This window comes from Nannospalax galili, unplaced genomic scaffold, assembly GCF_000622305.1.
Source record: "Nannospalax galili isolate Female #2095 unplaced genomic scaffold, S.galili_v1.0 scaffold746, whole genome shotgun sequence".
In the NCBI taxonomy this organism is placed as follows: Eukaryota; Metazoa; Chordata; class Mammalia; order Rodentia; family Spalacidae; genus Nannospalax; species Nannospalax galili.
Window position 1 is genome coordinate 258708 of NW_008354790.1, and position 18484 is coordinate 277191.

Below are 18484 nucleotides of genomic sequence, written 5' to 3' on the forward strand. Positions count from 1 at the left end.
CCTATCCCCACACCTTATCATCCTGCCTGCCTTAGCAGCTCCTGTTCACACATTAAATTGAAAGCAGCGACCGAGGCGCTATTTAAAGTATCCTCAAAAATGGTACTCAAGTGTGTAACAAAGCTATTTCCATGATGTGGGCAAGGTATTTATGGAGAGGTTGTTTTTCCTTTGGATAGAGGGCTTTATAACCAGAAGCCATTGTATGATACCTGTGTAGGTGTCAAAAGAAAAACAACGGAAAAACAAAACAACCTACTAGTTCCCTCCATCTCTAGCAAGACAAAAATCTCCCCAGTTATTTTCTACATCAGGCCATGTCTGTCCCATCAGCATCTAAAGATCACAAAATGTGACCCAAGGCCAGGAATGTTGAAGCAGGAATTGTCCAGAGAAGAAAGAATAATTGCACTTTTGCCATTAGCATTCCAGTACTGGCTCTCTCTGGGTTTGTTCACCACCTCAGTTTGACAGCTTAATGGTTTGCGGGACAAGGAACATTTTAGCGCAGTCAGTTGCTACTCTGTGAAGAGGGGGAAGCTGGTGAAAGCACTAGGTAGAAGTCTCTGGAGAAAGGGGCTGTGCTTGGGAACAAAGGTGTTAAGTCGGAAGAAATGGCCAACATCATCAGAGGCATAGGCTGTCAGTGCTTCAGGAGAACCATGATTTTGCTTTTGTGTGCTATTGCAACATCTCCGCTCACCCCCCGGGCTCTCTGTCTGGGCACTGTTTCTTGGGCATTTTTTGAAATAAATTTTTATTGGTTCAACTGATTAAATCCGCTCCTTGCACTGTTGACCCACAGGATTTTTTACTTTCCAAATAGCGGAGTTTCAGCCCTTCTTGCCTCCCTTGCCCGTCTTTGAGTAATAAATAACTGTTGCAAAGTTTTAAAGATAGGTCCACTCTACATGCATTTAGGATGGAAGCTATCAGCAGCATTCAAAGTAGGAGTTCTGGGGACTCCAGTGGGGAACATGTCTCATAATACTCATCCCTCCCTGTTACTACTGTGATTTGTTTGATGGATTCTCAAAAAGCCTATGGTATGAGGAGGTTCTGCTCCACAGAACTGGCAAATTCTGGGTGATCAGGGTTTTGAATGGAGGAACTGGTAGCATTTTGGGTGTGATAATTCTTCATGATTGAGACTCATCTTGTATATTTGCAGGAGGTGCATCCCTGTCCCTGAGCATCCTAAAAGCCAGGCATACTCAGTAAGCCACTGAAGCTTCTAGGCATTTCTAGGTGCCAATGAGGGGAGAGGGCTTGTTCCTGACCGAGAACTTCTGCAAGCCTGAGAGGAAGGAGAGGATGGTAGATCCTATCTGTAATTTCAGCACTTGGGAGGCTGAGACAGGATTGTTTGAGTTCAAGGCCGGCTTGGCTGACAAGTTCTCAGGGCAGCCTAGGCTATAGAATGAGACTGAGTTCATAAAACCAGAAAGAGAAAACAAAACGAAATGAAAAACAGAGATCATGGTTAACACCTGTCCTCTTCCTGGGCGATGGATTGTCAAAATATCTTTGATAGTTCAGCGGCCTTTTTTTGTTGTTGTTGCTGTTGTTTTGTTTTATTTTGTTTTGTTGAGACAGGATCTCTGTAGCCCCGGCTAGAACTTGACCAGGCTGGCCTCAATCTTACAGAGATCTGCCTGCCTCTGCCTCCGCCTCCCAAGTGCTGGGATTAAAGGTGTGCACTGCTATGCCTGGCTTTACAGCCCAGTGACCTTGAACAATTCACTTCAAAACCTCTCTGAGTGTTCACTGAAGTCCTTGATAGTTGAATGGTGATAGTAGTTATTCTAGTTACTTTCTATCACTGTGATAGAAACACTGACCATAACCAAGTTGGGGAGGAAAAGGTTTGTTTGGCTTACAGCTCAGCCCATCATCAAGGGAAGCCAAGGCAGGAACTCAGGGTTTATTTTACCTTACATCTCCCAGGTCACAGTTTATTACTGAGGGAGCCCAAAGTAGGAATTTGGGGCAGGAACCTGTAGCACAGACCACAGAATATAGCTGCTTACTGACTTCCTCTCCTGGCCTGTGCTTTCTTATGCAATACAGGATCACCTGCCCAGGGGTGGCACTGCCCACAGTGGACTGGGCTGGGCCCTCCCATATCACTCAACAATCCAGGAAATGTTCTGCAGACATAGCCACAGACCAGTTCAATGGAGGCAGTTCCCCAGTTGAGTCCCCCTCTATCCAGGTGTGTCAAGTTCACAACTTAAGCTATCCAGCACAGTAGTGGAATCTCTGATTTGTTAAGATGAATTTAGCTAGTATTTGTAAGTGCTTACAGCTTGATAAGCTTGTTACATGCAGGGTCTCATCTAATTTTTATAACTAATCACACAATGAAATAGGTGCCATCATTAGACCCATTTTATTTATTTATTGTTTTTAGTCATTTTTATTTTATGTGTAATGCCTACATGTATCTAAGTGTACCCATGTCATGCAATGCCCATTGAAGACAGAAGAAGGCATCAGAGCTCCTGAAACTGGAATGGTTGTTAGCTACCATGTAGGTCCTGGGATTCAAACTTGGGTCTTTTGCAAGAGCAGCCAGTGCTCTTAACCATGGAGCCATCTCTCCAGCCCATTAGGCTCACTTTGCAGATGACAAAACTGCTTTGAGTTTCACCTTAAGATGCAAAGATTGAAGTGTGTTACTCAAATTTACACAGCAAGTTGGACTACCACTCTGATCAGTGGTTCTTGAACTTGAGCATGCTTCAAAGTCTCCTGGTGGGTTTGAGCAACTCAGATTGTTGAGCTCATGTCCAAAGTTCTTGACTTGTCAAGGCTGAATGGGTTCAAAGGTGTGTACTTCTAGCAATTTCCCAGGTGTGGTTGTACTGAGGACTGACCCCATGTTGAGAACTTGAGCCTTGAAGTACTTGAGTTCCAATAATTTGCAATATATGTCCTTCTCCCCATGCGAATACAGCACAAAGGATTTGTGAGGTTTTGGATGGCCTTAGGGTGCAGCCAGTGTGGTTGGGATGTGCTTGGGTTATAGTATCAATATACAGAGACTCCTGAGTCCCTCAGGCCCAGGATGGAGGAGGCTGAGTCCTCAGTAGGTGCTAATGAGGCCCTTGAGCTTTGTAGCAGAAGACAAACGCTGGAAGTAGTAGCAGCCAGTGGGAGACAGGCAGAGACTAGAGAGGTCACACAAGATGTGGGGCATTACAGGACCAGAGACCTGTACTCAGGAAATTTAATTATTTCTGTTGTATTTGTGTTTTTGAGACTGGCAAATTCGCATTCTTCTCATTTAACAATGTCAGCTGGGGAAAAGGAAGGGAAGAAAGAGGTTTTCATCACTCTGTGCTCAGACCAGGGTACTAGGAAGGGAATAATGTTTGTCAGTGGCCACTCGTGTGGGTGACAGGTGGAACCAAGGCATGCAAAGCCTGAAGAAAGGCAAACAAGGGTGCAATGGCTACCCACAGCGGACAGGCTGCCCTGGCAGCTGTCTACCTTGCCTGGAGTTGCTTCTGTTGGTAAAACTAAAGCTATCACTTGCAGTTATTAAGTGCTCACTATAACCAGGGCTTATGTTCCTCACATTGTGATAGTTGTGGGGATGGTCCTATTTTCAAAGTCCATTATATACATCAAGTAAGTTTGCCATATTCAGAAATTTTCTTAACTCCATGCAATGAGCAAGGGGCAGTCAGGCCAGCGTTACCATAAGCAAATCCCAAGGCCTTAATTCATTCCCACCAGTGCTCACAACCTTGGCTCTTGCTTGTATAAATCAGAGAAGATCCTTTCCTTACTACGGGGACACTGCGGTTCCATTCATCTTGTTAGAAGCAGTTACTCCTAAACCACATGCAGCTGGTGATCTGTCTAGGCTTTAGATTGGCTCTGCCCAAGACTTGGTCCTTGAACCTGAACTGGTTATAGAACCTCATGAGGCCTGTGTGTCTCCTCTGAGTGAGTATCCTGTTTCCTTCTTTGCTGAGCTGCTCTGTAGACCCTCATGTGTCTCTGGGCTCCTGAGGGGAAAGACAGTGGTGTCCTCCACCCACCCAGGCAGGCAAAGGCTCCCCTACCAGCCTGGCTTTTCCAAGTCTGATGCACATGCCTCCTTTTCCACACGAGTGGTAACATCAGGAGAGCTGGAGGAGAGAGAAGGAAAGGACAGTGACAATCTGATGTCATTCCTTGGAGGAACTGGAAGAAAGCAGGCTGGGCTGGGCTGGGGAGGGGCGTCATCAGATGCTCTGCATCCACAGGGGTGATGCTCTGTGATGAAGGGTTTTCTCCTCTGTTTGTTTGATAAATGATCCCTGGCTGGGTGGGGTTTCCAGGCCAAGCAAGTAAGGTGTAGTGGCCCCCATGGCCGTGTACTTCCTCATGAAATTGACAGAGCTCATTGCTTGAAGGAGGGCTCAAGTCAGAGAGCAATCTTTTCATGTATTTTTAGTTTTAGGCTCCCATTCTTACCAGTGGTCTCCCTGTCATTGTGGATGTGATATCTTACTCCCAGCGGGCCTTTGGCCTCTGCTTCCTTCTTGCTTCATGCCTCCTTCTGTTCTCTTCTGCGAAGCTGAGCTAAGAAGGCTGTGAGGAAATGCCTCTGCCCTCTACTGGGTCTTACCCAGGGTCTGGTGAGGTACACAATGCTATTCAGTCCTCAGACACTGGATGTCCTGAGTCTAGTTATCTAACCAGAGCAGGGAATCCCTAAAAATGCATTTGAAAGGGTCTTGGGCTGGGGAGATAGTTCAGCTGGTAAAGTGCTTGCCTCACATGTGTAAGGACTTGAGTTAGGATCTCAGGAACACATGTAAAAAAGCCCAGCATGGTGGCCTGTCCTAGTAATCTCAGCCATGACAAGGTGGGAGGTAGACAGGTAAATCCCTGGAAGCCTCTCACTGTCAAGTTACCTGGGTTTACTTGGCAAAGTTCAAGGATAATAAGAGGTTCTTTCTAAAGCAAAAGGTGAAAAGTACCTCAGGAATGACATCCAGAGTACCCTCTGACCTCCACATGCACATGCACTTATGTACCTGTACATACATGTGTACCCACTCACCCATGAACATACATGTATACACACACACACACGAGGGGTCCTGACATTTCTTAAATAGTACTTTGGGTGTTGAAAATACCCTTCAGGAGAATGAATAGACTCAAAAGATTAGGATCCCTTCCCAAAAGGCTGCTTCCATTATTTCTTTCCCAAAAGGAACCTTTCTATCTTATAATTTCATTAATCATTCCTAGAAAGTGCTTTATGTTGAGTGTTTAGAAGAAGCCAGACACTGCTGAATACATCCTGATTCAACCTGTGTCTATGGTGCACAACCAAAACATTCTCCCATGTAGGAAGCAGTCTGACACCTGCAGGGATGGGTGTGGGGCTCCTGGTTTGAGATACTTCCATCATAGGGGCTGGTGATATAGCTCAGTTAGTGGAGTGCTTGCCTAGTATGCATGAAGTCGTGAGCTCAACCTGCAGCATTGTGTGTGTATGTGTGTGTGTGTGTGTGTGTGTGTGTGTGTAGGTGTGTAGGTGTGCACATGCACGCAGATGCAGGTGTGTGTAGAGGTTAGTGGACAACCTTGGGTGTTGTTCCTTGGGTGCTTTGCACATTTTGTTTGAGACAGGGTTTCCCATTCACCTGGGACTTTGCCGAGTAGGCTAGGCTAGCTGGTTAGTGAGCTGGTTCTGGCTATTTACCTATCATCTCTACCTCCCATCTTGCCATCACTGGGATTAGAAGAGCATGCCTACAATCCTAGCACTTAGGAGGAAGGTGGAGGCAGCTGAATCAGAGGCTCAACATCATCCTTGGCTACATAGTAAGTTTGAGGCGGCCTGGAATACAGGAGATCTGTGTCAACAAACAAACAAACAAAGCCAAAAGCAAACAAAGCCCTACCTTCCCTCATGGGTCTCTGTGCCCTGACTTTTGGGAGCCTTGGATGTGATGCTACAATGTCTGTTGCTACTTTATAGCAGCTTCTCCAACATGATTTGGGAGGTGGTTTAGGAGTCATTGCTGTTGCAGGGGCTGCTGGACAAATTAACTTCTTACATTGGCTCTGGGCTCTTAGCCTGGCGGCCTCTCTCATCAACTGCCTCTCCAGTGGGGCCTTTGGGCCCATTTGCCCAAGGACCAGAAGCCTAATTAATCTCCAGGTGTCTGGGGTCCCAGTAGAGGAGCCTATATCTGGCACGTTGACGCAGAGGGAAGGTGTGGCTAAGCCTGGTGGGGGCCCTGGAGATGCTGAAGGAAGCCTTATCCTGAAGTTGCTTTTCTCTGCTGCTCCATTCATATCCTGGGTCCATGTGTTGAGGCTAAGAGGCAACATGTGGAGGTGATGGTAGGGGTGGGATGGATAGTTGGGCATTCCCCTCTGTAATACGCAATTTCTCTCTCAGTCAATATTGGATTAAGGAATTAAGAATTAGTTACTCATAGGGAATGAGAGGAAAGAGTGAGTTTATAAAAGAAAGCAATATAACCCAGTAATGGCGGCAATGGTAATTCTAACACAGAGGTGCTGTTGCTAGCACTCTTTGAAACATTTGCATGTTAATTCATTTAATCCTCACAAAAGCCTCATGCAGTATGTGCATGACTAGCTCCATTTGCCACCTGAGGGGTCGGAGGGTCAGAGTGTCCAAGGTCACAGGACAGATGCCAAGTGTTTCTCTAAGTTCATCTCTGAGAGGCAGAAGAGAGGTGGTATCAGAAATCTTGGATTGGGATTGAGTCTGGCTCTCTGCAAACTCCAGTTTCTTCCTCTGTCAAAGGGTTTAAATAAGACCTACGTTGGGGCTTGAGGTGAGGATGAATAGAAATGAGGGGGTCAAGTGCGCAGCCCAGGCTTGGTGTGTGGCAAAGTCTCACCAATGAGCTCCTTTTGTGTAGGGAAGATGCCTTGATTTTCAATCAGGGACAAAATGTCCTGCTGTGAGGTCTAGGGAAAGGGCCTTAGCCAAGAATAAAGCAGGAATCTGGGGATAAAGAGACCCAAATTCTAATTCCATGCTACACTTACTTTGGGGACTTCTGGGTGAATTGACAGGACAGGGAGAATGGGGGTTGCTGCCTTTCAGGTAAATGAGACTAGTGATATGCTTGAACATCGGAGAATCCCCTCCTCCCCTTTCCCCTGGAGTACAAACTCCATATAGCTGGTGTGGAGGACAGCATGAGAAGGAATGAGTTTGTTGGGTGGTCTCAGCTATCAGAGGCCTTTACCAGAGACTGTTGAGGAGAAAAAATTCAATAAATCATTGACCAGAGACTCTGCTGCTCTCCCCTTGGAGCCCACCAAGCAGACCTCAGTCATGTGTGCCCGGATGAGCCAAGATGGCCCTCAGCAAGGCAGGGAAAGGAAAAGGTGGTCCATGAGTATCTCCCATAAGGTGCATGTCCATGGCCCACCCACAAGTGCAGTGGTGGCAGAAGAGGCTGAGACATGGCAAAGGGGAAGGACTGGCTTTGAAATGTCCCTCCCCTGTAAGGCAGAATCTCCAGGAACACCAGCACTTATGGAGACGCTCATCCTTAGAGACGGTGAGTATGCATCTTGTTCTGAAGAGAGCCTCACGAATAATTTTGATTTTTTTCTTGAGAGACAAGTGGTGATTTGTTCTCTCATTTGTTGACTGAGACTTACAGTGTGGATGATGAAGAGCTTACACTAGGAGTCAAGGGTGACCTCTTCATTTTCTTATTGATTAATGGTGTTTATGTTATTTAATAATCTACTTACACTGCCCATGTAGGAATCTCTTAAAGCCATTTGCTTGTTTTTTAAACCACTGAGTTGTTGAGGCTAAATAATTCAATAAATCATAAATCTCCTTAATTAGCTGAGACCTACTGTAATATCTTACAAAATACTGATGGTCAACTAAGAACTGAGGACATCGAATCAACCCCTGAGCCTCATGATATTCCCTGCTCCTCAGGGCACCTCCAAGGGCACACACAGCCCTGGGCAAGACAACCCAGGGAGGGCGTTGAAATTGTATATGGAATCTTTTTTTAAAAATATTTTATTATTTTTATTTTATGTGTATGCGTGTATTGCCTGCATGCAGGTAAATGCACATGTGTCAAGCAATGACTGCGGAGGACAGAAAAGACTGTCGGATCCCCTGGAACTGGAGTTACGGACAGTTGTTAGCTGTCATGTGGGTGCTGGGATTTGAACCCGGGTCTTCTGCAAGAACAGTCAGTGTTCTTAACTGCTGAGCCATCTCTGCTGTATATAGAATCTTAAAACAGCTATCTTTCGCTCCTTTGGGATAGAAATGTATTTAAACAGAAGCTGTGGTACATTAAGTCTTGCTTAATGATGGCATGTGTTCTAGGAACTATGTCCTAAGGTAGTTTCCTCACTGTGTGCATATTGCACTCTGTGCACACTATTGTCCCAAAGTTATGTGACATGGAAATCAATCACTTGACATGGCATCTTGATGCCATCAAGTGACATGGGGGACATCAGATATCAGAGGTTGCTGTTGGCATAACAAGGCATACTGTTTTATAGCCAACCCTGTTTTAAATAAGTAATGCTAACAGTGTAATAGAATAAACACAAACCAGTAACTAGTAACTTGTGTATAACTGTGTGCTCTGCTTTTATATATCACTGGGTCACAGGTGTTCCTAGGCTCCATCATCATCCTCAGGACCCACCGTCTATGTAGCCCATCATTGACAGGCATGCCTGTCACTCCTTCCTCTGCCCCTTACATCAGTGCCAACCCACCTGTGTCTGTTCATTTGCTCTACCTGCCCACTCTTCTCACTCCAGAGTCCCAGTCCCCTGTTCTGTCTCTCATCCTCTTCTGCCACCACCACTTACAGTATGTCAACACCTTACGGTAAGGTCCATGTACCCTATGGGCAGGTACTCAGCTTCTGCACTGATCCAAGGTAAGTGGGTACCAGGGATGGAGGCTTGGCAGGAGCTGTTGGCCACATTTCTTTTTCTTGGCTATTACTTCCTAAGGGCAGTAGGGCTAAATGGTGCAAGTAGTTGGAAGGACCCAGGCCCTGTAGCAGGTTGCTCTGGATCGAGATGGGGGAGGGTGGAGCTGTTGGTTGGGCTTATCCCTATTTCCCTGCTCCAACCAAGAAGCAGCGAGCAGCATTGTGTCCTTTCCCGCTGATGCCTGCCACTTCTATATTATGTGCTCCTGTTTCTTCACATGGAGCTCTTCAGCTATCTTTTCTTTTTGTCTAAGTAGGATTTTCCCTGGGAGTCATCAGAAAGTAGCCATTTTATTTCCCAGCCTGCCTTACCCCCTCCTCACCCCAAGGAATGTCCCTCTACCAAGTCCAGTCCCCATGTTGGCCAGCATCGTTGCAGCTTCCTAGACTAGCAGAGCGAAAGGAGACCAGAGGCCCAGAGCATCAAGTAAGAGAAGAATGGTTTTCTTGTGGAGCCAAGAGGTTTTGTTTTTGTTTTTAAGTATGCACAAGGGACTCCTGATGTGAAAAGGAATCTTTGAATTACTGGAAGACGCTTTGGGATGGAAAGCTGGGCTCTAATGCAAAGTGGGGTTGAGGCCAATTTCTGTGGATTTTGGGGAACTTTTGAAGAGACGGTGTCTGGAGACAAGTTAAATCTTTTTGTGCCGAAGCCTTACACCCATCTAATTCCTGAATTTGTGTCCTGTTCCAGCATTTGGCCCCCTTGCTTCGTAGCTCCTAGCTCCCTAAGGGCACTCTAGGGGGCAATTTAAAGTCATCCAATACTGATCATTTGTGCTTCTCACTGTAACTGAGCACTTACATTGCACTGCACACCATGCACTGGGCTAAAATTAGAAGCAGGCTTCACCTCTGTGGGGTTTAGTTAGCAAAGGGAAGTGGGCCCAAACCAGATATAAACTTTATACAAATGTAAAGTAGGAAGTGATTAAGACCAATGCTTGTGCGTATTACCTTGTTTTAGAAATTAAGGGAAGGGGCGAGATTCTCTGGGCTTGCAAGTTGGGAGGGATTTGTGTCAGTCATCAGTTCTGTGGACTGCTCTATTTATTCTTATTCCTTAATACAACTAGGAGAGCAGGTCACACCATCATCTCCATTTTATAGTTCAGGAAACTGAGTCGTAAGGTGAATAATTTTCCCAAGACTGAATTCCTAAGTGTAGCAGTAGAGAAGGAAAAAGGAGATGAAATTCTGTTCTGAAGAACAAGTTGAAGTCATAAAAGCTAGAAGGCATGGGATGCCTGGAGCAGCAGAGTGGATAGAATCTTTGAATAGGAGGCTAAGTCCACCCCTCTCTCTGCAGGCCATAGAGAGTCATCTGAGACTCATACAGGAGGGTGTCATAATCAGAGCAGATTGTTTGGAAAGAGGAAAGTCTAGAGGTGCCCGGAACTTTCAGAGTCGATCCCAACAGAATGTGTGACCGACACAATGTGTCATTTTATTCTGTACAACGCAGGAAAGAAAATTTCCTTCACTGATGAGAGGCAACTGATTTCACAATGAAGAAAAGCAGCCTGTGTCCCAGTCCCTCCCAACTCCTCACATTTGTATGACTCTCCCGACCCAGGGGTGAGACCGCAGTCATTACTGCCTCAGCCTTCTCTGTCTCCTTAGCCAATTTCTTTGGCAAGATTGCCAGCTATTTTGTAGCTCATTCTAATACCAATTTACTAGCGTGGGTAAAAGATCTTTTATATCTTCAGGCATTTATTGACGAGGCAAAATTTGCGAAGTTGGCACATGAAAACATCCAGCTTACTAGATGAAGGTTTGATAGTGAAAAGAGCCCTGGACTCAGGCTTTCAGACCCACCAAGAGCCCTTCTCCTGGTTCTAGGCTGTGTGATCTCAGATTTTGAGTTTCTGCATCTGTAAAATGAGATGACAATGAGATAGTAGCAGTTTCCAAAGTGTTGCCTTGGTTCTTAGCACCAATGTAAGCTGTGGTCTTGTTAGAATTGCACATGGCTCAATCAGTGTCCCCATCCCTGCCTCCCTGCCCACCCACTCTGGATAACCTCTCTAGGGTGTCTGATGCATGGACAGGTTGGAGAAGAGCTTACCATCATTTGAGAGTTCAGGCTCTTACCTGAGCTCTGTTTTGGCTATTGCATTGGGTGGCTGGTGGTCTTGTCTAAGCACAGTTTCCATAGGTTTGGAGTTGAATTTGAGAATTTGCATTCTTTAGAAAATTCTTAGATAATAGACTTTACTCATTATACACTGACTTTATGGCCTTGGAAATATTTCTTGCTGTCTCTGTGACTCAATTTCCTCATCTGTAAAGTAAGGGTCATAAACAGTATCTACTTTACACACTGTTATGAAAGGTAAGCTAGGCAGTTCATGGAGAGTGCTGAGACCATTGCACCTTCAAAAGCATTCTTGTTACTTGTGAACTTGGAACATGCTTTGCAAACACAAGAGTTTATTTTGAATTTGCTGGTAGAGGATTGCAAGTGTGTCTATCAAAAATGTTTTTTTGCAATGCCTGCCGTCTTTAATCCCAACCCTTGGGAGGCAGAGACACTTGGATGTGTGGGAGATTGAGACCAGCCTGGTCTATACAGTGACTTCCAGGAAGGCTGGGCTAAGGAGATTCTGTCAAAAACAAACAAACAAACAAACACACAAAGCCCCCCACAAAACCAACCAACCAAACAAACAAACAAAAACAACAAAAAACCAAAAATATGTGTATTGCAATGCAATATTGTAAACATGAAGTTTGTCATTTTAACCATTGTGTAGGAGAAGTTCACTGGCATTAATTACCTTGACTATGTTGTCTAAATCAGGCTTTAGCCACCTACAAACCTCTTCTGCCATAGACTCCTGGACACCAGGGTTCCGTTTTCTGTCTGTGAAGTTGCCCATTTTATGTATTTCAGATAAATGGAGTTGTAATGGTTAAATCTTCATCATCAGCATGATTTGATTAATACACACCTAGGCAATTAGCATGTCTATGAGACAATTAAATCATGAGGGCTGTGACCTTACTAAGGTTTTAAGCCTTTGATGGAGTCATAAGGATGGCATTATTAAGGGTGGGGGTAGAAAGTAGGAGGTGGGCCTTTGGAGGAAGTAGACCACTCAGGACATGCCTTTCGGGCTACATCTTGCCCTGGTTCTTTCCTGTTATCCCTTTTCTTGTTCCTTGGACATCATAGTGAGCTACTTTGCTCTCCCTGCTGTGATTACTGATACCGCTAAACCAATGAGTCCATGTAAATCTTTGTTTTGCTTAGGTATTTTGTTACAACAATGAAAAGATGGTTAGTACAGGAGTTGTATTATATTTGTCCTTTTAATTACAACTTGTTTCATTTAGCATAATGTTTTTAAGGCTTATCCAAATTATCTTACATATTAAAACTTCATTACTTTTTAAGACTCAATAATGTTCCGTTGGTACACCACATTACCTCTATCTACTTACCTGCTGATGAACACTTTTAGCTCTTGAACACTGATATATAAGTATCTACTTGAATCTTTGTTTAAAATTGGTCTGAGCAAGTATATACCTAGGAGTAGAATTGCTGGATCATAAGGTAATTCCATATTTGGCTTTTGGGATATTGTCAAATAGTTTTCCATCATGGCTGTGCTTTTTTACATTCACACAGCCATATTCAAGGGCTGCTCGGCACCCTCATCAATACTTGTTGCTTCTTTTTTCTCAGCTGTAGTCACCCTGAGGAAAGTGAACGGGTATCTCACTGTAGCTTTGACTCGCACTTCCCTGATGACTAATGGCATCCTGCACCTTCTCATGGGCCTATTTGACACTGGTGTGTTTTCTTTGGAGAATTATCTTTTGAAATCGCCTGCCTCTTTAAAATTGAAGTATCTTCCTATTTTGTTGTGAAGTTGTAAGGATTTTTATATATCCTGGCATCTAGATCTTTATTAGTTATTTGGCAATTGCAAATACTGTTTCTTATTTTGTAGCTTGTCTGTTTAGGTATATTTAAAAATATACTTTTGTTGAGATATAATAGCTATACCATAAGTTGCGTTCTTTTAAAAATATTTATTTTTTAAATTTTATATGTATGAGTGTATTGCCTGCATGTGTATAAGAGCACCCGTGTTGTGCAATGCCCACAGAGGTCAGAATGTTACAGATGTTTGTTAGCTGCTATGTGCTGGGAACTGAACCTGGGTCCTCTGCAAGAGCAGTCAGTGCTCTTAACTGCCGAGCCATGTCTCCAGACTTCATAAGCTGCATTCTTAAAGAACACAAGTTAACAAGTTTGGGCAGTATCACAATCAACCCCCAAAGGTTTCCTGGTGGCCTTTTAAAGATTTCTCCTGCTTTACCTTCTTCTCCCCATCTATTATCAATAATGCCGTGAGTGCCTTGCAGTTGGCCCTGAAGCATGATGGGAGATACCTAGTCTGGGACTCAGGAGACCAGGTCCTTAGCACTGGATCTGATGTTAGCACATGCATGATTTTGAAGAGTCTCTTGACATCCCTGGTCCTGCTTCTTCGTCTACACATAGCAATAGTATAGCAATGATTGGCACAGCATTTACGTTCCATTAGGTATTATAAGCAAGCCAGAGATGAGTTCAAGTATACAGGAGAATGTGTATCGGTTGTGTGAAAATGCTGTGCCATTTGTACAAGGCACTTGAACATCCCTGGGTTTTGTTATCTAAGGGATCCTGGAACCAATTCACTGCAGACACCAAGGAACAACTATGTAGAATGGATAGATGAGTGGGGATGGGAAAGTAGTGTATGTTTTCTGTCATTTCCTTAAATTGCTATTGGACAAGATGAAACCAAGATATGGTGGAAGGCAGTCAATGGTGCTTATGGGTTATCATGGGCCAGGGTCTGTCTTTATTAGTGTACCCAGAGAAGAACAGTTTCTCAGAACCAATCCACTCAAATATCCTAAGGTACTATGTTTAAGGCAAAACACTGGCTTACCCACTATACTCTGCTCTTACCCAGTTAATGAAAGAATGGAGACTGGTCTCCTAAACCCTCCATGATCTTTAAGGGAACAAGATATATAATTGGCAAATCTGTAGCCCAAAGACTTCTGGGGGACTCAGTGTGGTGTTTTCAGCTGTTGCCAGTACAGCTAATAGCAGTGAGAACATAAGGAGACTAGAGGTAGGCACCTCCGGGGCTAGGTCATCACCAACATTATCATGCCCCACAGGCTGTTCTTGCTCTTCCCAGGTATCATGAACACAACAGTGGAATTATGCCTGTCATAAGAAGTTGTCAGCAGTTCCAGGCACCATGAGCGGGTAGACAGGTTAGGAAGAAGCGTGCTTTCTTTATTTAAAGGGTGAAAACAGTATTTCCCTGAAACCTCCATCAGGCTTCCCATTGCATCCAGTTGACCAGGTTTGGGTCACATGGTCACTTGTAGACTTATCACTGGTGAGGAGAAGGGAACCACTGTGACTGGTTTAATCCAACCATGCTTAATGAATAGGGCTGCATACCACAAGCTGATTCCAGTTGTGCCCGAGCCCCTTTCCAGTTGAGGTTCTCCATGGAAGCGAAAGTCTTGAATAAAATGGGGAGCACACTAACAAGAAACCAAGCATTGGAGGACTGACTGCCTCTCTGGGAGCATGGAGTCAGAAGATGAAGCCTGCTGTCTGTGAGGACACTGCTGCCTACCTCGTGAAGCCTGATGCAGAGCTGATGCCTCTCTGAGTTCACCTCTCTGGTGAGCCAGTCAGCACAGCTCTCTCCCTCTGAATGGTATGAGCTTGGACCTCAAGCACTTCCAGCTCTTTGCTTTGCACTCCAGCCTGCCACCCTGAGCTAGTCAACACCTTATTTAGTCTACTGTCCCCATTACAGCCTTCTTGAGTTATACTGTCATGCTGAGGAAGAACCTTGTCACCCTGATTGGGCTCTTGTTCCCTGATCTTTTTGCTGCAATTTGGGATGCCTTGCCCCTGTAAAGGTGGCTTCTGCTGATATCTAGTGCTTCCATGTAGACATCTTGATTGTGGCTAAATTAACTCTCAGAAGCTCACCTTATCTCCCTGTTCCAGAGGTTCTTTTCTCTAGCTTCTGTGTGCAGGCTTCATCAGCCACCTCTCAGCCTGCTGGAAGGTGATGTTGAGATCAGGTCAGGTGGACGCTCCCATAGATGTGGACTCTGGTACGTGGGCAATATGCTGGTAGGTGGGATGTGGAGTTGGTTTGGGCGAATACAAATATGACTACAATGAGCTTGAATGTCAGTTCAGGCGGAAACACAGTCGGTTGCCTCATCGATTTTCACAGGCTGAGCATTTGCCTCATTGACTTTTCACTGTGGACTGAATCTTGTTCATCTGATCACTAGAGATGGCTTCATTGCATTTCGTGGTTTTTGCACCTGTTTGGTACTTCACTTCTTTGAATTGCTCTTACTGTGGATGCCAATCAGCCCTTTCTTAGGAGGATCTCTGTGACCTTGAGAAAGTCTCCACCCTCACTGAGCCTTGATGCCCTCATCTGTGAAGTGGAGATAATGTTTTCTACCTAAACTGTCTAGATGCTCAGTCAGGTATCTGAGAGAATAGTTTTGTGCAGCAGGAGGTAATATTTGCTCAGTAAGAGAATTACTGCCTTGGTAAGTGTAAGAACATAAGGCTCAGAGTTTAGACTTGGCAATAGAGGAAGAACTTCTACTGAGGGGCACTGAGATCTTGATAGTCCTCAGCCTGAGTATTTACAATGGCTCATTGATATCTAATAGCACAAATGAGACAGGCTGGACATCCTAACAGGATGTCCCCCAGGGCTTGAGGTGATAAAAGGAAAATTATATAGAGTAGCTATAATGAGTCCCTATGATTTCCAAGTTGTACTTTATTTTGCTTTGTTGTCTCCTGTAACGAGGCCACATTTTAACATTTGTTGTGCTGCTATGTTCATCTTTGACCCCTCAATACCCCTGAAAGTTTAGAAATAAAGAGGTACAGAGAGGGGTGGGAGCCCCCTCTCCCATCTGCAAAGATATGCCATAATCAGTCGTAGTGATTCTTTGGGAACTACCTTTTACCTGTTGATACTATGAATGTTCGTCCTCTTCTTGGGAAGCCGTGGCAGCCCTCACAAGAAGCATGTAGGCAGGGCGCCATAGACGCTAAATCTGCTCTTTGGGTGTGGGCCCTGGTAGGGCCTTTGAGTTTGGGAATGAGCAGAGATTGGGTAGGCAGAGACACCTCTACTTTGTTCAGATACACTCATTTTGTCCTTCCTTTTTTTCCTCTACATTTATTTTGTTTTGATGCAGGATCTCATATCATCAAAGAGAAACTTGTGGCCTCTCTCCGCTGTGCTAAGAGAAAGAAGGAGAAGGGGATTGTAATCAGCATTGGGCTCTGACAGTAGGTTAAGGGAGGGGGCTTGTATCCTTGGGGCCATAGTGATGGTGATCTCAGTGGATCGCATCACTGCACCTTCACAGGAAACGGAAAGGTCAAGGGAGGGGCAGAGTCCATGTCACCTGTTCTAATTGCTGTCTTCATCTAGAGATTCTTCTCCCAGATCTAAATCTTATAAGCTTGGTACTTTATGTCAATAAATGAAGCAAATTACCTTGAATTTTGCAGCCTCCATAGCAAGATTTTATAAAGCATGGAAGAAAATAGACATAAAAGTGCTTTTAGGAATGGAAGCAACATACACGCATTCCCCACAGTGCATATAATGTAGCAGTGTTCCTAGAGGTCTTAGGCAATAAAAGGGTTCATTATTCAAAAAGTTTGAGAAACTAACAACCTTCAACAAATTTCATAATCAAAGCACTCTTCAGGACGTCCCATAAGATAATGTGCACCGCATTCCCCAGGAAGGTGACTCAGTGTTTCCCATTGTCATCTAAGGCTGAGTCTTGAGGAAACTGAGGTTCTTCTTGGCACTGTATTATAATCATGTGGTTTGGTGGAAGGGCATCTTTTCACTCAGTAAGCCTATATTGCATAAATATTTGCATTTTCCTTTTAAGTAAAATGGAAGCTTTGCTTTATTCTTTCACAGGAAAGCATAAAATTCTAGGTTTCGAAGTAGATGTTTTAGTTGGTATCACTCTTTTCCAATGGAGGAAACTTGGTGCAATCTCTACACTATCAAAGGAGGGTCCCAGCTGGAGGACCCATGTCTCTAGGGGTCTTTTGGTAATGTGGGGGTCATATCCCAGTCTCATTTCATCTTAGTTATCGAGAGTCAGTTTCTCATCTAGAAAATATGGTGGTGTTAGCATCCTCCTGGGATCTCTGAACTGAGATGTCATCTATAGATCACAAGCTCTGTCCTTTGTAAACCACTCCTCTACATGGTTCCCTTGAGCACCATCCTGGATAGGGAAGCTTCTTCAGACAACCTTGCCCTTGAGATCCTAAACAAAACGTTTGACTTCTTTGTCCCCTATGCCCTGTTCCTTCTCAGTCTTTCCTCCATCACTAAAATGACTCCACCATACACTCAGGTGGATGTCCAAAATCTGGGAGGTAGGATGAATGCCTATCTCTTCCTTTCTCATCTCTATGGTCATCAGCAAGCATGTTGGAGAAACCCCACTTCCTTTTCCACCATTCCCCCGACGCAGGCCCCCAGCACACCTTACTGAACTCCTGCAGGTCTCCTCTTCCACTCAAGCACATGGCAGCAAGTCTGACCATGCTACTCCCTTTACCTCCTTTCAAAAATTCTCGTGCTATTTGAAATAAAACACAAACTTCTTTCCATGGTTCATGGCGTCCTCCAGTATCTGCCACCTTCCTCGTGGACTTCACAGTCATAAATCCATGTTCATTCTACACCTTCCAGTCTCTCAGCCCTCTGCCTTTTCCTTAGTGAGTTTTTCCTTCCTCAGGGTCCTAGAACTCCCTTTTCCATTGGCCCAGAAGACTTCCCAGAGAGTTGTATGAGAGTTTTCCCCTGGCCATCAGTCCTGTAAACATCACCTTAGTCTCTGCACTGGTTGAGACTCCTTGCTCCCCCACCTACAGTATTTTGTCTATAGCAAATGACTCTCCTCTTTTCTTTAGGTATTACTATTATTGTAGATAGGTAATATTATCTATTAATATTACATAGCCTGAATGTAAGTAAGTGTACCTGTGTTGAGCATTGCCCATGGAGGTCAGAAGAGGGCACCAGATCACCTAGAACTGGAGTTACAGATGGTTGTTAGCCACCATGTGGGTGCTGGGAACTGAACCTAGGTCCTCTGCAAGAGCTGTCAGTGCTCTTAACTGCTGAGCCATCTATCCAGCCCCCCTATTTTTAATTTTTTGCAGAGTCTCAAGACTGATTTCCATAGTGGCTGTACTAATTTTGCATTCCCACCAGCAGTGAGTAAGGTTCCTCTTTCTCCATATTTCTCCCACATTTGTTGTCAGCTTTCTCGCTGATAACCATTCTGACTGTGGTAAGGTATTATCTCAGAGTACTTTTCATTTACATTTCCTTGATAATTAGGGATGTGAAACATTAAAA

The 18484-nt window shown here is 44.6% G+C and overlaps 1 protein-coding gene across 2 annotated transcripts in view; it reads left to right on the plus strand.

Annotated features, from left to right (window-relative positions):
• Plxna4 (plexin A4) overlaps nucleotides 1-18484 on the plus strand; it is a 461715-nt gene that overhangs the window by 40064 nt on the left and 403167 nt on the right. The window lies entirely within an intron of this gene.